Source organism: Haemaphysalis longicornis, unplaced genomic scaffold (genome assembly GCF_048455015.1).
Source record: "Haemaphysalis longicornis isolate Haplotype H1 unplaced genomic scaffold, Haemaphysalis longicornis Haplotype H1 scaffold_1, whole genome shotgun sequence".
NCBI classification, from domain to species: domain Eukaryota; kingdom Metazoa; phylum Arthropoda; class Arachnida; order Ixodida; family Ixodidae; genus Haemaphysalis; species Haemaphysalis longicornis.
The window spans coordinates 411,001,592-411,024,469 of NW_027526203.1; the positions used below are offsets into that span (position 1 = coordinate 411,001,592).

Consider the following 22,878-nt stretch of genomic DNA (forward strand, 5'->3'; position numbering starts at 1 on the left):
ATACAGAAAAAGTAGGTGGAAATGGGCGCGAAAGCGGTGGAAGCAGACCACCGACGACGATCGGGCCGCGCCGCCAGAGTAAGCGCGATGCCCGTCGGGACCCCGAATACCTCAGGGGCGAAAAGGCGTGAACGCCTTTTCCAGCTGAACGCTTCCACGGCGCGACGGCACGGTTTGCGCGGGAGCTTGTGGCCAACCAATAACCCACAAACAGTATTCGCTGGTCATCCACCTTCACAAAGTGGAATGGCACTGATTTTTTTTTTAAATCAGAAGCTGTCTGTCTCATTTAAACCATACTGTTTTTTAATTGACAAACCGAATGCGTTCAAACAAGGTGTGGTTACTGGGTGCAGCCTATGGTCTCTCTTGTATGACATCCTGCAGCGTGCAGAGAAGTAATGAACTAACCACACAGAGGATAGACCATAGAGGGCATAATTTCGCACTACATCTCAAGCAACCACCGGACGTCCGTCGGCCGGCCACCGTACGTCCATGCCGGATCTAGCGGACGTCCGTGGGACGTCCGTTTCAGAGCCGATGGACGTCTGGATTTAACACTTCCGTACGTCCAGTCGGACGTCCGAAATTGGATGTATTTTGGATGTTCAGTAAAAATTTCCAGAAACACTAACTAGAAGTTCCTACAATGAATACTGCAGCGCACAAGACCAACCGGCAGACAGGCATACATGAACACAGTAAACTTGCTTCACGTTTCGTTAGCGGTTCTCAATGTTTATATATCCTTCCCCAAACAGATCACCGTTGGAGACGGTGAGCTGCTTCAAAAAAATAAAAAAATTAGTCTTAATTTTAGAAATATGCAGATGAAACTTGCCATATACAAGTCAGCGTGTTGATGTACAAAATCTTTTAATTGAAACGCAAAGTAGCTTTTTTGTTTTTGCTTTTATATTCAATCTAAACCATTATTTGATGCTTCGTGGTAACTTTGTACGTCCGCTGGCGGATGTCACTCGGACTTGTAGATCCGTTCGATTGGATGTTCGGATGTATTTCGGACGTCCCACGGACGTCCACGGTTGCTCGGGATATGACCCCATGCTGGCTCCCTTTCACAACAGTGAGAGGTCATATTATCATCGTAAGAGGGTGCATGAATTTATAAGCCGTAATACTTGAATCGCAGACTACTTGTGCAATGTGAAAGACAGCACACAATAAAGCCTTCGCGGCACTTTATATCCCTCGCTCTTACTGGACGAAAAGCAGGACAAACAGAAATGATTTCGCCGATTTCTTCTGGTTCTGTTTGATCAGATTCCATTGCGGCTTATTGGGAGCAGAAATCAACGCAAGTTTGCAACTAGGTTAGCAACATGACAGTGCTATTTCAAAACATACAAAATAAAACGCAAATTGAACTATAAAGTACGCCAGACGTCCGACTCAGGAACAAGTGTGGACATTTTTAAAACTCAATTCATAAATAATAACCTGCAACCATACGAAACCGAAAGCAACCTGCTGTTTATTCCGCATCTGATGTAATCCCAGGAAAAAAGGCAAGGCAGAACCAAGGCAATACCCCAAACTATCTGATTAACGAGCGCCGAGACACAGTAGCTGACCAATGACAACACGCGCAAGCCGGTACACACTGGAAGGCGCGGAAAAAGGGAAAGAGAAGTCGCGGCGATCGGAAAAGGAACGCCCTGGGCGCGGCAAAGCCCGTCCGTATCGCCTACGTGACGCTGGAAAGCGCGCTTCTCGGAGCCCACGAAGTGGCAGCATCGCACGTACGAGGAAAAAAGAAGCGGCGCAGGGGGGAGCGAAATGAATGGAAAAGCGCGGCCGCCAGTGTGAGTCAAAGCGGGAGAATGAGTCAGTTGTGTCCCTGGAAGCGTGAGAGCGCCGGCGGCAAGGGTGCCCAAGGGGCGCGACGGCCACCGCCCGACCGACCATCAAACCGATCGCCTACCTGCCGCTCGGTAGCGCTACGCCATGGAGGAAAGAAAAGGTTAGGAGAGGCCCTGACGTCACATTTGTGAAGCCGAGTCCCGCCATGACTTGAGCCCACGGAGCCCAGCACTCTATCCCATCATCCTTTGCTGTCTCCGGTTTGATTTGACTAACATGGCGCCGCCCTGCCCTCCCGCTTCGAAGCGAAAACAGCTCCGTCGCTAATTCCTCGGTGCGATATCATGTTCTAAGCTGTTGATTTCGCCTTCAATTTGCCCATTCTAACCCTCACCCAAAGTTTCAATCGAAAAACGGCCTTCGTTTTTGAGATAGAAGGACGATTTTTCAGTTCTTAAGCCTGGCAAAGTAGCGTTTGTCGTCGTCATAGCAACAGGCTGGCGGGATGGCGAACGCAGACGCCTCCGACGGCAGAGTTTTCAAACTGGCCTAATTTAAAAACGTTTGTCGTAGCGACTGCGCTGGTTTGCAAGCGTAGCGAGGCAGCCACATACCAAGCGCCTTAAAAATTTGTCCGTTCTATTCGCCCAAATGTGGCCGCCGCAGTTGTAAACAAGCAAGCAACATTGTCTATGGGCTCAAGAAAATTCACGTGACTTCCTCCACACTTTTCGCAATGCATTGGGGTGCTAGGGGCCTCTCCTGAGTATTCTTTCCTCCATGCGCTACGCCCAGCCCAGCTGGGCTTGGGTCGTATTCTCACGCATGACGCCCCTGCTCACGGGCAACCAACAACACGCCGCCCCCACCCAAGCATGAAGTGCTGCTGCGGTTGCAGTCTCGGGGCCCGGTGCCTCCGAACGAAAGAAAGCCAGCTTGCTCTCCGACCCCGGCACAACGCGCACACGTGTCACTTCTTTGCATTTCGAGCACGGAGATTCGATCGAGAACAAAAAGGAAGAATATGACTCTTCGCACGAAAGACGTCGGGTGCGTAAAATTAGACGAGTATAACTCTGGCCGTTTACTCGTAGACAAAACAGAAACAGAGAGAGTATGCCACCTTGCCAATAATGGGGCCAGTGTGCGATGGCCTAAAGCTTTGGTGGGTGTATGCCGTACGCACATACACAGGCTTGTGAGCGAGACGGGAAGGAGGAGGTCAACTCCCTCCTGTCTACCCCTAGACGTGTACTGCGCGGTAGAAGGCATCCACTCACTTAACCCATTAGGGACCGGAGTACTTTTAAAAGTACAGCTACAAAATTATTTTTTAAAAACTCCAAAATAAATATTCCGATTTCAGTAGTTCTTTATTTTACCACCAGGGGGATAACTTACACCCCCAAATCAAGTATCAGCGTTCGCACTGCTCAGGGGCGCACACGTCTACGGTCAAATATAGACAAACTCCAGTCCCGCCAAGCACTGAGGTGAGCGGTTCGAAATTTTGTTCTCCTGGCTGAAGTATGCAATTATTTGCGACAGTTTTTTGTATCAACCCGCAAGAAAGGTAGAAGTAAACGCTGAGTTCTATGACTGTTACATTGCTTTCATACTTTTTGTGGTATGCAAATGTAAACGTTGCTGTACTATATATAGTACGCTGGGCTTTTGTGTATGCACAAGGGCGCTCGCTATTGCAGGCACCCAATACGATGGAACCGGACGTTTTCTTCGGCACAAAACCGTTCTGCCGACTCAGCGAAGCCCTCGAGGCTGCAGCAGATATCGCACAGAATGCTGAAGACGACGTTGATGTCGTCATAATTCCTCCGGACCCATCACCAGAAACCGATGAGGAAGAAGGAGACGAGGACTGCACGGTGTCTGCGCCCGTAAATGACGTTTCTGGTTAGAAATGGTTTCTTTCGCACTGATACTGCAATTTGTAGGCACTTTGAACGTTCTAAATGATTTATATTTGAGATCGCGGGGTCACCAGTGTTGAGGTCTAGATTTTTGCCGGTGCTATTCTACAGTATAAAGTGAGGCCATAGTGGGAGAAATAGGACGTTGTAAATACACGCAGGTTGGTGAACCGGTAGAGGTGGAAATGTTTTGTCCTGTGAATTTGTCATTTTTGTGTGTCAGCTTGTGTAGGTGTTGGCGAATGTTTTTTTTCTTCTATTTTGACCCCCCTCGCAGTGTATGCTGTCAATTTTGCTTGAAAAATTTCGAAGTGGTGTTCACGCCGCGCTGCCACAGTTGATTTGCGTGCTTTCTCCAGCTGTCATATCTTCGTAGCTCCTGCGAAATAGTCTTTCAAGCGTAATAAATTCATTACATCAAAGTGTCTTTTTGCAGGCACTCTGGAAGTTCACTGGCGTGCTAAGGAAGAAGAAGCTGACAAGAGCGTGCCTGCGCTAAAACGGTCAAAGGTCCCTGCCGTGAACTGGAGCAAAGGAGAACCTGAGTACACCTGGGGGAACTCAACGGACGGAGCAGTAGTGCGCAAAGCTGAGTTGAGAGCTCTGTATGGAGGTTATTCACCCAGTCAAATCTTCAGTACCATCTTTGATGATCAAGTACTTACACACATCATAATACAGACTGGCAACTACGCAAAACAAGCATGGGTTTTCCCTCAGTTTAGATGATCTGAAAAGGTTCATCGGTATCCTTTTGCTGTCTGGTTACCACAGTCTTCCGCGACAGAAGCTTTACTGGTGCGTTGACGAAGATGTTGGAGTGCCATACGTTGCCAAGTGCATGAGTCGAAATAGGTTTTACGAGATCAAACGATTCTTGCACCTAGCTGATAATGACTTGATCGGGGGATCCACTGATCGAATGTACAAAGTGCGTCCTCTCATGAACCTTCTAAATGAGCGATTTCAGAAGCATGGAATCTTTCACCGAAACCTTTCTATCGATGAGTCTATGGTAAAGTACTTTGGGCACCATCCTTGCAAACAATTCATGCGTGGCAAGCCCATTCGTTTCGGGTACAAGAATTGGATGATGTGCAGTGATGACGGGTATTGTTATGCTTTTGATACCTACTGCGGAAAATCGGCAAGCACAGATAACAATCCTCTAGGAAGTCGTGTTGTTCTTTCTCTGCTTGAGGCAACTTCGAACCCCAGTGACCATATTGTCTTTTTTGATAATTTCTTTACAAGTCACAGTCTCCTTGTTGCACTGCGTAATAAGGGATTTAGGGCTACAGGAACCCTTCGTGAGAACCGGCAAATGAAGTGCCCTCTTCCAAGTAAGAAAGAAATGGAGAAAGAACAGAGAGGACAATTTTTTCATTGTTTTGACCCTGTAGGTGAGGTTCTTCTTGTGAAGTGGAAGGACAGTAGTGTGGTAACAATGGCTACCAACTACGACAGCATTCTACCCACGTGCTTTGTAAAGCGGTGGTCATCTTCAGCACGGGAGAAAGTGAATGTGCAACAACCAAAACTGTTCCACAGCTATAACTGCAGTATGGGAGGGGTAGACCTCTTAGACCAAGCCGCAAACAACTATAGAGTTCGCATTCGCGGCAAAAAGTGGTGGTGGCCTTTGTTTACACAGATGCTGAATGTGGCCATGGTGAATTCTTGGAAAATTCATCAGTTGACTGCCGATGAGCCCGTTGACCTCCTTGCATTTCTACGAAATGTCACACGGTACTATCTCCGCCTTGGTACAAAAGACCATACCATCCGTAGGCGGCCAGCTTCCATCGTGAGTGACATTGTTTTTGACAAAGGAGGGCACTTCCCCAACAAGTTGGAAAAGCAATTGCGCTGCCGGTGTTGCCACAAGAGGTCCATGTGGGAATGTGCAAAGTGCCAAATTACACTTTGTTTGAAACACGGATGCTTCAACAAGTTTCATGCCTCAAAGTAGAAATATCGAGCAAATGTCCATTCTGCTATGTGGAAGTCCCACCGTACTATTGAAAGTACACCACTGTAACTTGTGAACGAATAAATGGATGTTCTTGAAACTCGAGGAATCTTCTTCTTGTGCATCGCAGACCTTGTACGCCAAACATAAATGAAATTGGTTGGGTAGATTTTTCTTGGTCCCTAATGGGTTAAGCTTTGCACTCACTCAGCACCACCACGCGCTTGCCTGCGAGCTAGTCAGTACGTCTGCGTGCGCATGCTACCAAAATTTTGTTTATCAATAACATTTCAAGGAACGATCACAAACGTTGCTATAAAAAGCCGCAATTTTTGTTTATTTGGTTTAATTCCGAAGGCGGTCGTTCAGCGCAACGTCTGCGACGTTTGGCACGCAATGACTTCAAACCGTTCCCCGATGCACGACGCGAGGAGAGCGGATGAATGAAATTATGACACGGATGATAAGGTTTTTTAGATGCGACCGCATCTCATTCACCCGCATTGTCCCTGCATCCGGCGTCGTCGGCGTTGTCGTCGGCGTCCGCCCCTCCCCCATTCTCCTCGCCGCGCCAGCTGCGCTCTCCGCCGCTCACCCCCTCTCCTCTCCGATAGCGAACACTCTCTCGCGAGGGGCATTGGATTGGATTGGCTTGGCTTGGATTGGATTAAAGTGGATTGTGTTGCGTCATAGCCGCGGCAGACGCACTGGCGCCGGCGCGTCCCCTCACCGTTATGCGCGCTATAAAACGCGGTGCCTGCGCCGCTCCGCTCCATCGTTCCAGCGCCGTTCCTCCGCTCTCCAACGCTGCAACGTGAACCCCCTATGCGTCGCATCTACACAGGGGTTCCCGCGAGGGGAGGTGGTAGTTTTTTCACTGCGCTGGACGACACATTTCTTGTTAGCGACGCTGTTGATTCCCTTGCGTCCCCCTGTAAAGCATAAAACAGCGTTTCGCCTGCTTCGAACTCTTTAGACGCGGAAAGCGTAGTGCGTGTCCGTGCTCCCGTGTCCGCCGCGCCGACCGTGGGTAAACAGGCGATCTCATTTACCGCCTGTTGCTCCCGGAGGAGTCGAAGAAACTACCACCACCACAAGACTCGCACTTTTTTTTTATTTGCGACAGTATGCCCGCTCGCACTTGGAATTTGGTTTCCCTTAGGGCCCGTGCACTTGGAGCGAAGCCTCGTCTTGCGAGAGGGAAACCACCACAAGCCCTCGAGTCACGGGAGCGCGCCGAACAGACGAGAACCGATCCAGCACACGAGTGAGGAGAGGATGCGGAGAAGCCGCCAGACACGCATGACACGAGCCGAGAAGGCTCCTTTCATTGCACAACTGATGGGATGCTCTCCATCTTCTGCGATCCCGGTCCATCACGCAACACCCCGGCTCAAGCCAAGACTTAGGGGCCATGCAGACAAAACACGTTTGGTTCATTCGAACGATTGCCTCGTTAGAATCATACTGACACAACTTTTTACGCACACTTCGCTCAAATAAGCTATATAATTAGGAAAAAATGGAATGGCTATGCGACCCACAAGCTCATTTCCCGCCACAGAACCTATGGTGTCATACGCCCAGCTGTGCGATTGGCTGAGGCCGGCAACAAAAACAAGCCAGGAGCAAATACGGTCAAAAACAAAGCAACAGCGGACAACGGCCCGCGCATGAAAGAAAGAATGTGGGCCCGCGGCTGACTATGGTAGCGCCATCTTGGAGGACTGACGGTAAGCAAGGCCGCAGGGCCACGGCTGCGCGTTGCCGCTCTAGCCCGGCCGTGGCAGAGCCAAATGAGAATGACGCACTGGAAGATACCCACCCTCATGACTTCATGGCAGAGTCAAGAATATACACGATTTGGAAGGAGAATCAATATTTTAACCTAAATAGATTAATTTCTCATTGAATACGGCATCGTTTGCAGCCGGACAAGCGCTGGGCACTATAAAACACGAAATATTTCGAATAAAATAAACTTGTATTTTGTCTGCATAGCCCTTTTAAACGAAAGACGACTCCTTGAAATGGAGGCCACAGCGATTCGGCCAAGCCTTTGATCGTGGGTCGAGAACCAAACGCTCTTCGGGCTACTAAAAACTACAGCAGAGCTTTCAAAAACAGCTTCTGCCATCCCCCTTCACCCCCCCCCCCCTCCTCCTGCTGAGAGCTGTGCCACATTCTCCGCATGGACAATGGCGCGTCGTTATACTCTACTCATCCGCATCTCGGGGGGCGCGGGTGATATCACCACTGCCCTCAAAACACGCTCACCCAAAAACAAAACACCCTCACCCACTCCATAAAGAGAAAGTTTCTCGAAAAGTTGACATTTCAGGGTGGATGTATTTTTAATATAGGCAGCCCTGACGACTTCAGGCTTTTTGGGTTTCTTTTAGCTTGAGTTGCACACTGTGGTTGCAGATAAGGTCACAAAAGAAAAAAATAACACTTTTTGTGGGCTGTGAATGCGAAGGCATAAATGTCGAATTTGCTTATCAGGCTTTGTTTCGCGATCCGCTTCCACCAGACGCGTTCGAATGGCTTCAATCTGTCTCCTATGCGTTGCGCCGCTGCTCGTTGGACTTCGCTGCCTCGTTTCCGGTGCACCCGCTTGGACAAAAACAGCATCGGTGCTGTCCTTACAAAAATATCTAAAAACAGTATTGGTGCTGTTCTCCTAGTCGTTTGACTAAAAAAAGTACGTATCAGTAAAAAAAAAAAAAAGCACGGACACTTCGCTGGAACATCGCGCGGTAAATGGGTAGAACCTCTCATTCCATCTCACTTAGCCGAAAAAAAGTTCGATCTAACTTTAGCGGGAAGCTCCATGATAGAATTAAGTTTTATTTTAGTAGAACCTACCGGTAAGTTCTAACAACTTGCCAAGCACAGCGCACATGGGCGCCTCAGCCTAGTTCCGAACTTGCGAATTTTAGGGGCGAAGCACCTTAGGACCTCGCTTTGCCCGTGGCTTGGCCTTGGCGTCCATGTACACAGTGTTGCGCATGCGCGAGGAGGATTGGATTGTATTGGATTAAATTGAATTGTATCGGATTGGATTGGAATTGTATATACTGTACACACGCGTTGTCACTTATTAAATGCAGAGCATTTCAGTAACTCACGATGCCACCCGCGTTGACGTCCGTAGTCGTAGTCCGCACCCCTCCCCCTACACTATAAAAAAAAATACTATCCGGCGCCTGGTTTGGATCCCTCGACCCTGCGGGCGGAACGCAATGTACATGGTGCTCTACCCACTGCGCCACAAAGCCGACACAGAATGGGAGGCTACGAACGCGCCTTATATCCTTGACTCATTCAAACTACGTCAAGAAGCTGCTGATACAACGCATTCACTACCACCAAACTCCAAAAAAAGTGGCAGTGCAACGCCAGCATGCGCGGGAGGGAAAACAAGCACAAAAAGAACAGAACTCCTGCTGGCGCAGTTTCAAGCAGGGGGCGCGCCAGCACTGCGAAGGCGGGAAATTTGAAATGCGTCGGGTGGTAGCAGTGAGCGGATAACGGCGCTACAGCCCATTATGGCGAATCAGTGCTCTGCATTTCCGACAGTTTTCACGTAGAGTGGAACGGCTGTAACTTTTTACATGCGCGAGTGGGCAATGCCACGGGTGATTTACGGTAAGAACGATCCCCAGTGCTTCGCCCACTCGTCACGATTCACTTCGTGGAGACGCGTGAATTTTTTTTAACGCATTTTGAGCACACGCTCAGCACCCACGACAGACAGCACGGAGACATTCCCGGTAAAGTGATCACGTGTTCCTGCGACCGCGACACGAAACGGGGAATTCTGCTAGACCGGCCGACAGACGCTCAGGGGTCTAGACGGCGAGGGCGGCATGCGAAAGCGGCCAAATCAGCGCGGCATATGCAACGCGCACGGCGGCGGCAGCGTGCCAACAGCTGCGCGCTCTCCTCTTCCTGGCGGCCCGGTGTGGTCAGTGAGCAACCCCGCGCACCACCAGGAAGCAGCAGGAGCAGAACGGTCGCCAATGGACGTGACGGGCGGGCGAAGAAAGACGTGCCGAGACTCCTGGAGAGCCGTATCACCGGATGCAGCTTGTCGCCAGGACGTACGCCACTCGCCTGTACACTTCACATACCGGGCTGTTCGGAAAAACGTCGAACGAAACTGGGTTGCGGCAGCGTGATTCTGAACAAAAACGCAGAAGTGCACATATGTATACGTCTCGACTTTCAGGCGTTTTAGCGTATTAGGGGCGGAAGCATTAGTGACGTAACCAAGGAGGGACGAGGGGAGAAAAGTGTTTAGACAGCGCGTGTTTAGCTAGTTTACTTTACAGTGCCCAAAATGTTCTCAATGCAATTGCTAGGCATTTTATACTGTTACGTAGTGGCAGAGCAAATAAAACAAGCCATGGTAGATTTGAAGCGGTCTATTCACACGATGTCGGCCATGATCGAGAGCCCGCGCCACGCCAGCTTTATCATCATCGAAGATGGGTCTGCATGGTGGTGTCTCACTGTACACTTCCTCCTCCCCTTATCATGATAAATACAATGGCCTCACGCTACCGAAACACGATCGAACAAATTGATGGCCATGTAATGGAAGTAAAAATACAACGACCCACTCCCTATTTTGTTTATCACGTGGATTAAGGTTTACCAAAAACGAAAAAAAAAAAAAAAAAAAAAACACGGCTCATAGCTGCTTTGTTTATATGAAGTGAATATGACGAAAGTGTAAAGGTTTTCACCGGCGTCGCGCGAGTGCATTGTCCGCAGTGTGCTCTGACAGAGGTTGGAAACCCTATATGAGTAATTGAGACGAGCGAACAATGCAGCTAATGCCGAAGCTATCTTCTATTTGTTGAATAGGGGGGCGGGTGCTAAGGGTGAGAATAGGACACGCGTGGCCAAATTTTTGGTGAAGCCATGCACACATCATACTATTTGATGAAAATCCACAAAGGTTCGGGTTCACTGCACTGCTTGTTTATTTATTTATTGTGAGTGCCAACTAACAGCACTGAGCCTCCCTACAGTTCCGAGAATTTCTCCAAAAATGCAAGACTGCTTTCCAACAACACAACCACACATTTGGAGGTTACAGAGATGTCACGCTCGTAAAGGTGTGCCAAAGGTGCGAGAGGCCGGAAGGGGGGGGGGGGGGGGGGGGGGTGAGATGTCCTTCGCCGACTTGCTGGGACAAAAGTGAGCTAACGCTTTCAAAGCACCAGGGACCAGGGTTAAATTTCACTTCCTCCTTATCGGAGTTCCGACACGACGGATAAATGCCCACTTGTTCCCGAATTTCGTGGCAATATCAGTTTCCGGGTCAAAGCGATTTGCGGCCACATTTTATTACAGCTGTGTTTACTTCGCAACTTATCGAAGAAACGTGGACGAGACTAGCAGGAGCGAGTTGGGCGTTTAGCAGCACTGACAGTCCGTATGCGAGCTGAACCGTAGCTACAATGTGCAGCGATACGTCGGGCCCTGCGTCAGAAAACTTGCATCATAACTACACTCCTTGTACTGCGGCACATGCAACGCGAGCACGCGCACGGCGGCGGCTCTGTGTGCAACGCGCTTCTTAGTTTTGCCTTTCCAGCCAACCTCTATTTCGCGACCCTGGGCCGAATATGGTTGGCCGAACGCCGGCAGCATCCTGCACCAGAACGTTTTCAGAAGGCCCAACTTTCTCTTTGCGTACTCTCAATTAAATGACAGCAGCACCATGAATCAGCACGCGTTCGGCCGGAGATGTGCTTCAACTTTCACCCCCGAAGCGGAACGGCACCACACGCTGTTAGCGCCCCTCTTCGATAAGGCACCGTGGCATTCCTCAAGACGCCCCGTGGGGGCCAGCTGTCGTGATGCCGGCGGCGAGGTGCACGCACACACAAGGAGGGCCCCTGGCGAAAGGATTCCCCGCCGGACGGAATCCCCCTCCCTCCCCCCCGCGGAGGGGACCAGCTGTGGCGGCAGGCGAGAATGCCCAAGGCCGCATACCTGGGCTCTTCCGCGTCCGCCGGACGCCCAGAAATCGCGCGCCTCCGCAGCTGGCGCCTTGAGACGCCCGGGGAGGGGGGGCGCTGACAGAAGACGCTCGGTCCGCAGGGATACCGAGTCAGCTTCTCATTCCGCGTGTACTCCTCCCTCACTGAACACGATGACGCAAGAAATGAAGACTGCCCGATGGGGCTCGCAAGCATGGCGTTCGGCACGCGCTTCACGCCCCGAAAGAACCCGCTTGCGCCACGGCGAGAACTAACGGTGGTGTGGCCGGGCAGGGGAGCCAGTGAAAAGCGCAACGCTCTTTTCTTCGAACATCTCGCAAATGGCCGGCTTCCTGCCAGTGGCCTCGGCGAAGCCTCGACACGCGAGAGCGGAACAATGGAGTGACCGGGTTGCGCCGGGTTCCTCATCCCACTTTCACGGACCGCACGGCAGAGCTCGACCCCGCCTGTCATGCAAACGTGCAGGGCGCAGCGAGAGGCTTTGCCCGTGACGTCGCCCGCCACTGGACGCATACACGAAGCAAGCCACAAGATCGAAACGCACCAGCCTGCTTTCGAGACCACACGATCAACGAAAATCGCCGCGGTCGTCCGTCGGACACAAAAAACTCTGGTTGATTCCTCTGTTATAGGAATCGGCAAAACCCGAAAGTGAAATGTGCAGTGAAATCTGCCGCTGAGCACGATTCGCGGGTCGGCGGCCGTCTTGTGGGCGTGCTTGGCGAGCGACGTCCCGCTGGCGAGTCGCTTCGGCGAAGGTGTACTGGCGTCATTTTCGTGACGGATATGACGTCAGTGAAATCTTGGTGTGTTCCGACATAAAACACTTTCGTGCTAAAATATAAAATCCGAAAACAAACAACCCGAAGTACAACGTACTCTTTAGTGCTAAAGGTTGCTTCCCCACAAGAAGACCCTCTGTGCAGGGGTGCACCCTTTACAGGCCGGTTGCTTTGTTGTACTAACGTCACTTCCGTGACGGATATGACGTCACCGAAATCTTGGCGTATCCGCGAATAAAAAACTTTCGTTGTTAAAAGGAAATCGAAAGACTGACGGTTTGGCTGCACTAAGCACGGAATATCGTACGAAAGCAGAACGCGTTCCTGCTCATAAAGCGGCCTTCAAAACATCACTTCGGGCATGCGGTACTACAGTGGGTACGTATCAGCAACGTCAGAGTTGACCCTAACATTTCGCTTTGAGGCCTTACGATGCCAGCCCGTCAAGAGAAACGCTTTCTCCAGTTCGGAAGTCCTGGGGAGCGAAGCCAGGCCCCCTCTGCTTTTGAAGCGGGAGTCACAACCGCTCGGCCGCCAGTCTTCGCTGTTACGTTTTCAAAACTGTTTGAAGGCCTAAATGATCACCCCGGATTGTATAGATTCAGGCGCCACTAGAAGTACAAACATCAGGAATGCACGCCGTTGCTGCTTCAGACCAATTCCCATGCACACGTCCCGCATGGGGACTGACAAAAAAAAAAAAAAAATCAAAGCCCCTTTCTTTTAAGAGAAAGGTGGTTAAAACGCGAAGCGTTCTCCCATGCAACCAGAGTCAAAAAGCCAAGTCCAAAATCCAAACTGCCTCGACCGTGGGGGAATGGCGCAATCGGATAGACGCCGACTTCATAACGCGAGGGACCCAGGCTCGATTCCGACCGCAGGAAGCGTTTTTACCTTGAGGCGTTCATTGTGTAAGTTGGCTTTCCTGCAGTGGGTTCTGGCGCGACATCGAACGCCATCAGAGAGGCATAGAAAGCTTCGTTTTAAAATGGCATTTCGTAAAATGGCATTTACCGCCACAGAAAACAAGCAACGGCGGTTTTATTGAGGGGGAGCGAGTTATGTATACATCAGCCGTGCATTACGTGCCGCGTTGACCTTGCAGGCCATTTCAATGCCTCGGTCGTAGGTTGTAGTCGATTGCTTGCACCAAGCGAAGCGACATCTTGGAACTGGGCTTTGCTTCAAGTCTCTGGCTGTCTACACAAGCAAAAAAAAAAAAAAAGGCGTGCCCGCAGCTGCACTCGACGCCCAGGAATTGCGTGTCATTATAGAGCAGTACGTATTTTAAGCTGTGGTTAAAAGGCAGGACGAAATGAGCAACACGCGAGAAGGTAGATAGTGGACAAACGTTTTTTCTCTAAAATAAACAGCGCCCACTGGCTCGTTTAATAGGCTTAATTTCCTCGCGCACAGTTGGTAGTACATTTTGACGGGTGATGTACGAAAGCCCACGATTTCAAAAGCACCGTCCCAGTTGCCCCGCGCCGGAAGCCCCGCGCTTTTTGCCCCGTACTCAAATGCCCCTGACACATTTGCCCCGTGCTAATTGGCCCACGCCGAGAGTCCCGCGCCGTGCTCATAATCTAAGCCCCCGGTATACTATGCGTGTTTCCTTTTTTTTCGTAATTTTTCTGTGCGTCATTTGAAAGGAGGCGTAAAGACAGGACAAGAAAACTAAAGCAACGAGAACTTTGACCGAAGTTGCTGGCTCGTCTAGTGGTGAATGTTTCCGTCCTCTAAGAGTTCGTGTCTTGCAATTATCAATATGATTAACGATGTTATGAAGAGTATGAAGTATGAAGAGCGCATCCTGCCCTTTTTGGGTCTGAAGCACATGGCAACGTAGTTCATTTAGAGAGAGAGAGAACTCTTTAATGTGGGCTGCAGAGGTCGGATCTGCTAGCGGCAGTGCTTGCTACGCCAGATGGGGATGATTACAATGCAGTGAGGTGAATGTGAGAGATTTGGAAGCCAACAATTAGCGAGAAAACAAAAGTTAAACAAAAAATGACACGCAATGAAATGCAAGATAAAGTTGAGTAAAAAAGTTGTGCGAATGGTGCCGAGAAAGCACAGAGCGCCTAACAACAAAAAGTACACGACGACGAGTTCATTTAGTGCTGAATGTCGCGCTCGACTCGACGAGGCTACCTTAGACGAGGCTGTGGCCCGGCCGAGGTGGCACCCCCAAGGCCTCGGAAGTGTCACTGGGCTTTGCAACGGACGCGGGCGTAATGAAGTTCACTGCATGGTTATCACATCCGCGGCAGTGAGCTTCAAATCCACCTTACTCAGACCCCGCATCCAAATAAGCGCTGCCAAGAGCGGAAAGCATGCTGCCCCAGTACCACAGCTCCCATACTCGGTTTGCTTCCTCTATCTTTTTCTTTCTTGGGATGGCCGCCGTATATTATCGTACTATTTCTAAATCATTTAGGCACCAAAAATGACGTTTCCTCGTATCGTCACGGGAGATTGGTTCGGGCCTTCTGGCACGCGGTGTTTATGGCGCGGGCCTATTGCATTGCTCACGGGGCATTTGCGCCACGGGGCTCTTGCGACGGGCAGTCAGCACGCGGGGCAATCGTGATACACCCCAGCCAGACAGCGACCCCTGGTGAAAACTGAGCGATATCTGGAGACAGCCCGCGACCGGGTGGCTTATAGGCTCAGCATGTTTGAGCACGACGCTGCTGCCAAGGCAGGCGAAGTTTGTCCCGAAAATGGCGAAACTTTCGCAGGGTTTGACACAGCCTGCGTGCGTAGTGCGACGACCGGTCTCGAGCGCAGCGTGGCAGGCCTCCCATGTAAAATTAGACCACGTGAGGGCGGCGCGGGAGTCAAATTTGGGGTACGTGTTTTGCTCGCCGGGCCGAAGAAGAAGAAGCGACCCCGGAGGGAGGAATTCGCGGCGCACATGTGCTGCGGCAGCCGCATAACGCCCCCCGGGAATGTGCGCGAGAAACGCCGACGATCAACTCGCCGCCGCTGAGCGCAGTGTCACTGCACTCGGCGCGCGGCCGATAACGGAGTCTCCGTGGAACAGAACAACCTGTTTTCGCCCGCAACCCACTCGTGCCCAGACGGCGGAGAACGCGCAGCAAACGCGAGCACTCGAGCACACTTGTCCGAGCGTGCGGTGGGTGCAAAGGATGAACAGGATCACGGGCACGGCTTTCGGGGGCGACGCGAACGTCGCGTTTTCTCTCGATCGCAAAATGTGTCGCGCGCTTGACAGCCGGGCATGGCCACTGCAGGCCGTGAAACGAGGGCGAACTGTTTCCGCCTGGTTTCGATGGCTGCGTGGGGGGAAGAGAATGCGGAACCAGCAGAGAGGCGCCCCCTCGCCCGCGATTCGTCCCCCCGCCGCCCATTAGCTGCCCACTGCCGCCGCCGAGGGCCAAGATCACGAGCGCACGTTTGAATCCCGGGCGGATGCGCAGGTAGAACGGCTGCGCCGCGCATGCGTACTGGCCAGCGTGGCGAGGTGGCTGACCCCGAGGCCCGGGGAGACAACGCGCAGCCTTCCCCCTTCGATGGACACTACGCCCAGAGGTGCAGCTCCGCGCCGCCGCCGCTGCTGCTGGTCGTGGGGCCGAGTCTACCAGGCCCGCCTCACTGCCGGTGACCCCTGCTTTTCCCGCACACCACACGCACCTCACAGGGCGTTAAGAACACGGAGGAAGAGAGCGCACTGGAACAAAAAAGGCCACACGTAATCAGGCGCGCCATACGAGCGGAAATAAGCTGGGATTCGGCTCGAGAAGCGACGCGACTGTTACTCTTTTCAAGATACACCGGTGTCAGTGAATATTACGCACAAGCAGGTGATGCCAGCCGCTCGGCGAGCACTACGGATATAAGAGCACTACTGAGCAGAATGACAGGTGCCCTATTTTTAGCCAGTTAGTAGCGGTGCAGACAAAAGCACGCGGAACAGAGAACTGACAATACGGGTAAGTTTTAATGGCGGCCAGCCCGGGCCTTGACGCACATCGGGGAGAATGATTAGCTGCACACCCACCCAAAAGCTGCTGCTGCGTAGCACTCGATCTCGGCGGCACACAAAACCCTAAAATATACGCAATGTTTGTAGTTTTAGTTCAGAGAACACCATATACCGGCCCTGACTATTAAATGCCAGAGAAGCCATCGCGTACCCAAACCCCTGTCATCATTCGAACCTTATGAAGCAAAATTTGGAAACCTGTGCTGAGGTTTATCTTTTACGTCGGGATTTCATTTTCTACTGGATGGATGTACTGATGCAGTGGCAACCCACATCTCCACGCATAGAATTTCCAATTTGAAAACAAGCAAGAAGACTGCGAACATTGCTGGCGCTAAGTTAACACAGACAGCTTAGCGCAGCAATGGTCGCAGAAAAGAACCCCCTTCAACAACTGGTCACACAAAGAAGTCTGGGCCACGCAGCAGTAACCCCCCCCCCCCGTCTCCCCCCATCGCGTCGACGGCCACTTTTTTCAAGGGGGCGACGAGAGCAGCATGGAGGGGGCTTGTGCCCGGAAAGATTAAAAAAAGAAAAAAAAAAAAGGTCAACCACTGCTAGCGCGCACCGTTATTTAGAGAGCAGCTGCGTACAGTCCCGTACACGATGTACGCGCACACTCATTGATCCTCCCCGTACACATTTCCTCCTCCCCCCTTCGGGCTAAGCGTAGTCCAGCGTCCTCGTGCGCAGGCCGGTGGCCACTGGTGACAAAAGCCCCTTATCGCCGACACACGCAGACAACCTTATGTTTGCCTGGCGTCTTTGTGCACCCCATTACGGGTCCGTCTAAATAAACATGGGACTACCTTGAACGCCTACGGCGCTCCGTTTACCATATGCTTTCCGAAGCAGGGAGCTGTGGGCAGTACCGACTAAGGCGGCACACAACCGCAATCAAAGCGACTCGCCGAATGAGTATTCAAGACGAAGTTACGCAAGCGCGTCGACGTATCCTGTGACCTGGCAACGAGTGGACCCTTCCTCTAAGCCTCGCAAGAGAAACGCGTACGTTACATCGGGCGGTCCAACAGAACTGTGGGGCTCGATCCGGCATGAAGCCGCATTACCCGACTACACACTTCGATGGGCGTTGAACAGCAACGATCCACATCCAGGACTACTTTCTCTCAATACTACGCAACAGGAACCACAAAGCACCAACGCGAGAAACAAACGTAACAATCACTAAGGGTCAACGAATGCCCGTAACGTGAAAAGGTCTTGCGCGGATACGGCTGTCCAAGAATAGACCCCGGGTACTACACCCCAGGGCATGCATTTCAGGCCACTGCTACCCTGCCAGGCAGCGGTTGGTTCTCGACGCGTTGAGGGCAACTCAGGACGTCGAGAAGGACGTGCAACTGTCGACTGCTGTCACCAATTTTGAAGATTCTTTCAGCTCATTACCAACGAAAAAAAGAAAAAGAGAGAAGAGGCCGGGGGACTCGATGCGTACACGAGTAGTTGTACGTTACACTTGCGTTTGTGAATTTCCCCCTCCTCAGAGACTTACTCGTCGACGGAATACTTCAGCTACACGTGGAACGCTGCAAACAAGCCACCACCGCCGGCAATCGTACATATACGCTACATCGGGCTTCATCAAACGCCGCTGACAGTCGGAGAGTTCGTTGTCACCGCCTGACAGCAGTTTCGCGAGCGCCTGTTCGCCTCAATCCCAAGGGCTCAGATCGTAGGATTTAGGCGAAAGAGCGCGAGCACAACTGCCCGCATTTTTCTCTCTCTCTCCCCCCCCCCCCCCCCCCTTTCGCGACTAGTGGTCCCACGTTTTCAACAAGTTTACCAGTACTTTCGCCCAAATAAAAATTTGAACGTACATTTTAAATCCACACTTATGTGTAAGGCCCCGCTTAAAAATGGAAATCTATAACCACCAGGTGAGTATACATTCGTTCCCCTGGCAAAGTAGTTCGTAAATGTTAACTGTCACGGCACAGCCAGCGACGCTATTTCTCTCAATTCTAAGGAAGCTTGAGTGAAAGTATTTAATTCCACACAGCGAGGCAAAAAAGTTGTGAGAGCCCTCACAAAGGACGTATGCCTCATATTTGAGCAGTTGGTACTGTAACCACTTAACACCCGGAGAAGCAGAGTTCAAATCCCTCTATATCGGACAATAATTCTGAGTTTTAGTCCTTGAATGCATTTACAGCACTGACGGCTACGAGGGTTCCAACCCTAAGCGCTCCGCGGAATCCGAACTATTTGCAGGCTCGGGCTTCAACGACGATCCATCACAGCAAAAACAAACTGCAGCGGCAGCGAAAACAGTTTCAACGTGCCCTCGCCCATCACACTCGCGGTACATTGCAGCGTAAAATGAGACCTTTTTGCTAGCCGCTCAGACAGCTCTAATAATTTAAAATAGGTCGCAGGCAAAATACAAGGAGTCCAGCGAATGACGGCCGCAGCGTTTTGAGCTGGGCGAAGTGCCAAACACCGTAAAACCTTAGAAACTTGGAATTCAAACTTCCCACCGCCGCGTGTACTAACTACGTTCCTTCCAATACCACTGCTCAAACGGGGGGCAAAACGACAAGTCAAAATATTTCGTGACGGATGCCTGCTGCTGTGCTGAAAAGCAAACACTCATAAGTAGGAGAATTCCGGGCCGACATGAAACGCGACTATTAGAATTATAAATTCTCGCTTTAAAGACACAGCAGAGACACCAACCCCCTTGGAGGTTGGCGTCGGTTGCCTTTGTCTCTTGCCTGCCTCCCACGCCGGCGCTGTATACGCGGCAGCCGCGCGTGGAGGATCGTCCGAGTCAGACCAATATCCACAATCTTAACAAGACAACGGAAATTCACCTCTCGTACCTCCCCACACCGTAGACATATATCGGAGCGTTGCGAGCACTGGAACAGCGATAACCACAAAGCTGACGGGGCCCCTCTTTACGGGTCCCATGATGGAATCGCCGGGGGGCAGGGAGATGTAGATGGACGGGGAACAATGCAAGCGCGACTCGCCGCTCCTTGAGGCCAAACCCGCGAGCATCCTCGGCCGGCACGACGGAGCGCCCGAAGCGCTCACGTGGCTCTCCGAACGAGCGCCGGCCCTCGAACGGCCATGCCCTCGGTGTGGCCGACGCCTAATAGCGCCGCAGGTACGGTAATCACCTGGAGCCGTCGAAGTGGCGGCGGAGGCACACGGGACATCGTCGGCAGCATCCACGGCGAGCAGGTTCATAGTGCGCCGGGGCAACGCGGACGACGGCGCAGCCCGGGTCCCGGCCCAGGGAGCGAGCTCTGGCCGTACGCGCGCTCGGAGCCGGGGGACGCCTCCGGGCGTGCCAGAAATAAACCCGCGTCCGCTACAGCTGCCCGCCATAGAGACGGAGCACGCCGCCCACAGTGCCCGTCGCGCAAGAAACGCGAACAGCCACCCAGTGGAAGAAGCGCGAAAGGCCCCGTTCTTCCGCAAACACGCCTGGCGTCTGTGCCGGCCCGAGGCGGTGAGTTCTTTGTCAGCAAGAAACATCAGACACGCGTTGTCAACCTCCAAGCTGCTCAAGTCGCCGCTCGCCAGCTGATGTCATGCGCGCGCAAACAATGGTACTTGCCCCCCCCCCCCCCCAATCTTACAAAAAAAAAAAAAAAAAAAAGCCGTCCACAGCGTGCGTAGCTCACAAGCGTAGAACAGCTGCCGAACAGCTTTTGCTATGCTAATAAGTGGCGTTGTGCTGCTGAGACCAAGGATGCAGGTTCGATCCAGGCCGCGATAGCCGCTTTTCGGATGGAGGAGCGAAAAAACGAAAACGTGCGAGTGTTAAAGATCCCCAGGTGTTCAAAAAGTAATCCTGAAACCTCCAATAATGCGCGCCCCATCACCCAGGGTTAGCTTCGGCGCGTTAAACTATCTCTACAAGCAGTAAGGTATATAACCATGCCTAACGCCGACCAAAAATGCGCGCAAAACGCCGCTAAATACACCCCCCCCCTCTCTCTCCCCAACAGACTTGGAAATTGTAGGTCGACAGCGGTCTTCCTTTTGCATTGAAAATTGCAATGAAACAATTACGATTTTCAATAGCTTTCCCGCACCAGTTAGCTAAGCGCCACATCTTTCAAGTACAAGAAAAAAAAATCAGAAAGAAAGAAACTTCTCGCAGCCTTTTTCAAATATTAGTGTGTTTCACCCGGCGTTAAGATTGCCTCAGGAGCGTCTCCCGCATGTTCACAATAAAAGAAGTTGGATTTAGACGTGCTGGAAATCAAATGCAAGTAGTTCAAAGCGGAACTTCAATAAGGGCGCATTCGAAAGCCCGAAAGCATGTCTGCAATGTGCCTGCCAACTGTGATTCCGCAGAAACGTTACACTGGTGCGCTGCTACTGCATACAGAATCAGGCTGATTTCTAAGCAGTCCTGTGTCATCTTCAAAAAAGCATTTCTCGGGAGAGAAATAAAATCACTTAATAAAGTTTATTCAATTACCCAACCACCCCCTGTACAATAATAAAGTTAATATTACCACCACTACTACTCGGGGAACTTTAGCCTGCCTGAGTGCTTTGAAGACGAAAGCCTGGCGATACTTATTCATGTCTACCACCGACAGGGCGGTTCCGGTTCAGGCTGTACTATTTTGACGCGTACATTTTATATACACGTACAAGCGTTGACACAGCAGCCGTACTACTTACCGTCTCAGTGCAATGGCGACGCAATCACTCCCACCCACATTAACTATCTTAGTCAGCCTTGATCTCATCAATCTCTAGTCATTTAAATTCATCTTAATCACCTTACTACAATGCACTAATTTACGACCATTACCTTAATCTCAATCTGGTAAAATCGTTAATTACATTTGGTAATCATTAATGATATCTTATACACGGCTGGAATGCTTCTAGCCTTCCTTGGGTTACGTGATTTTTTGTACCAGATTTGTACCATCCTTGTCTACGCCAAGGTCTTCCAAAGTCCCTTCCCAATGAGACATTTTCGCTGATTGATTGACTGACTGACTGATTGCGGGGTTTGACGCACCGAAGCTACCAGCTGGCTACGAGGCGCGCCGTCGTGGAGGACTCCGGATTAATTTTGATCACCTGGGTATCTTTAACGTGCGCCGAAATCTCAACACACGGGCATTTTCCCCTTTCGCCTCCACCAGAAAAGCGGCCGCCGCGGCCGAAATCGAACCCGCGCCATTGGTCTCACCAGCACAACGCCTTAGCCACTGAGCTACCGCAGCAGGCTGAAGTGCGCGAATCGAACCCGCGACCAATGCAGCCTATGTCTGATATAACGCCGTTATGATACAAAGGCAGTATACAAGACACCGTGTACAATTTCACGCATGCACACCCTCCCCTGTCCGCGGTCTATTTGTTTCGCCATTGTTCACCCAGCTGCAATTTTCTACTTTACTAACGCTAGATCATTTTTTTTTTTAATAGGCGGTGAACTTCACTGCTTGGCGTGGCAGCTGAAAATAAGAGTTACAGCAGCTCGAAAAACCGGTCCGGCGCCCAACCGGGTCTGGCCCATCCGCGCACGCGCAGGAGTGCCGACTGCGTAATGGGCCCTGTACCGGCATAGTTTTCCAAACTGCTTTAACTATTTAGTCTACTGTACCGTCAACGACGGGAATGTACTGCATTCTATGGCCGCAACCACGTATGCTCAAAACAACGATGCACCCTGCATACTACAAACATGGTCGACCGAAAACAGAATATCGCGGCAATTTTTCATCTATGTGCGCGTGAAGGACATGGACACCGCCCTTGAGTCGTCTTGAATACGCGGCGCCCGAAAAGGGCCAGTGTGGCAGAGCCGACCGCGGGCATGTAACGATGTCCAATCTCCCCTCTTTCATCGAAAACCTTATATATAAACAACCCGCAGCGCTTAAAAATAGCGGTATGCACGCACGAGCTGTACAAAGCGATGGTGCGTATCAGATACCGAGAAAACTACACAATTTCTGAACAAGAGACGACGAAGGATTGCAAACAAAACAGTCGGGCTAATTTCAACTCAACCTGAACTGCGTCCCAGTTTTGGCGGAAACTTAGAATTAAAATCACTCGAAACCTTGTCGCTAAGCAAGTTTCGCCAAGACGAGACTGGTCTCAGTAGCAGCTGTTCAAGTCCCGCTGTCCAAGAGATGTGTCATCATCGAGCGCTCACGTGCCGCTCGACCGTGCTGGTGAGATGTAGGTCAGAATTTCCCTGAAAAAAAAAATCCCGGGCGATCTCCACTAACGTAAAACCTGGGGAGGAGCGAAGCATGCAGTGTATAAGTGTATTCTTGGCGCCTTAGCGTTTTCGCCAACGGGGATGAAACTATTG

General features: G+C 51.3%; 1 protein-coding gene across 1 annotated transcript in view; it reads right to left on the reverse strand.

The window, feature by feature from the left end:
• Nucleotides 1-22,878, reverse strand: part of Jub (LIM domain-containing protein jub) — an 86,658-nt gene that overhangs the window by 26,215 nt on the left and 37,565 nt on the right. The gene's annotated exons all lie outside the window — the stretch shown is intronic.